At 40.5% G+C, this 1915-nt stretch overlaps 1 pseudogene; it reads right to left on the bottom strand.

Moving 5' to 3' along the window:
- Positions 1–431: 431 nt before the first annotated feature.
- Positions 432–805, bottom strand: LOC120222724 (annotated as a pseudogene).
- Positions 806–1915: the final 1110 nt, after the last annotated feature.

Genomic DNA, 1915 nt, shown 5'->3' with positions numbered 1-1915 from the left:
TTCCAAGACCTCTGCTTCTCTGTTTATGTGCATAAACTCATGTTTCTCCCCATCCATGAAGCCTTCCTTACATGACCACTGAAGGCTTGACTGAATTCTCTCTTCCCTCTGAATTTTTATAAATGGTTAATCGAGTGGCACAGACTAATTACAATGGGATTTGCATGCCTCATTTCATATTAAAGATGTTCTAACTTCCCCATTCCATTTTGCTTGGAAGAATGTAAGAGGATAACCACTTTTTTTTTTCTTTTTGCTTGTGCTATTGGTAGAAAGAACCATTCCTCCAGCTATCAGTGGTAGTCGTTCTACTAGGGACTGGATTATATCTCATGCTTGGTTTGTTTGTTTGTTCACTTTCCAGGTTGTTTGTGTTTTATTGATGCTGGTGCTCAGGCCTTGACCAGTACCTCCGAGGCTAGTATAGCCACTCACTCCTTCCACTGCTGCTACTTGGTCTTCAGGTTTTCCTCGTGCTTGGTTAGCCGGTGGGGTGGTGCATGGCAAGTGTCTTCTTGGGCCACAGATCCAGGGGTGTGTACTTCTTGCTCTTGTAGAATTTAATTCCTGAAGTTCTCTTTCTGAGTCTGATTGATGACAGTGAGAACATGAGGGATGGATTTGTGAACAACTCAGATCGTGGAGAGCTTGGAAGCCGTTCTGCCTGTCACTTGGGCGCCACACAGCTTGGACGGCTCTACTTTCACGCCTTCCAGCTCTGTAAGCAGCATCTCCTTCTTGCCACAAAGGTCTCCAGCTTTAAACTTGGCCATGTCTGCATAATCTGCCACTGCCACGAGGGAAAGAGGCCAAGGAAATGAGTTCTCATGCTTACTCTGTATCCCCGCAATTTTTAATGGCTTGCTCGGGATGGGGTGGATGCCTTATGTATACCTAACTGATTGACTAATTCTAGGACTTAACCATGCTTAACATGAAACCATTACATGGAACACATAATTTCAGAATTATAAGGTAAAGTGGAGTAACTGTTACTCTGGAGTACACAACACATGTTTCAGGACAGAGTGAAGCATACCTTCAAATAATAAAATTATGGCTAGTATTTACGGAGTGCTAAGGAAGCACACATTGCCCAAGCTGTCCTAGATGTCTTTACCTGTGAGGTAGAAACTGTTATTACCCCCTTGTTAGAGGCAAGGAAGACAAAGCATGACTATTCACTTTAGAATTGGAATTTGAACCAATTAAATTTGGTTTTATACTCAGCGACAGCATTAATACCTTCAGATCATTGGAACATCACAGCTGATAGCAATCAGAAACAGCAGCAAGGCAAGTTTCCAGGAAGTCTGCAGAAGGGTTTGCTGATAGAGTAAGCCAAGCATCAATTTTTACATGTTCCACTTGTGAAAAAGACTGTGAGCATCACTCTTTTTAACTACTGATAAGCACTACAGGACATAGGTACAGCATGTTGTGATGATCACAGCATGTAGCAACTTCCAAATACAAGGACAACATACAATACAAATTTGATGATGAATATAATTTTAGAGATATTGTTTCTGTTTATATTAATTAACGTATGGGACATAGTTTTATGAGTATTACATTTGTTTTTGTGTAAGAAGGCAGACAGTTAATATTTTTGGCCATTCATGAACCATGGAGTCTCTGTCACAACTACTTAAGTTGGTCATTGCTGTGCAAAAACAGCCACGAACAATACGTAAGCTCATGGGTGTGACAGTGCATTTACCAATAATACCTTATTATAATAAATAGGCAGCTTCTTGGGTTATCGGTCCATGGCCTTTACTCTTGGCTGAGGTAAATAATTTCTGTCTTGTCAGTGTACCACTGGGATTGTGGTGTTGAATCTACATCTTTCAAATGATTCCCTCTATAATTCTGTTAAGAACCACTAAGTAATGAAACTACTTTTTAATTT

Source organism: Hyaena hyaena, unplaced genomic scaffold (genome assembly GCF_003009895.1).
Source record: "Hyaena hyaena isolate Hyena2069 unplaced genomic scaffold, ASM300989v1 scaffold_900, whole genome shotgun sequence".
NCBI classification, from domain to species: domain Eukaryota; kingdom Metazoa; phylum Chordata; class Mammalia; order Carnivora; family Hyaenidae; genus Hyaena; species Hyaena hyaena.
The sequence above is the reverse complement of the archived record's forward strand: the minus strand, read 5'-3'. Positions and strand labels throughout refer to the sequence as shown.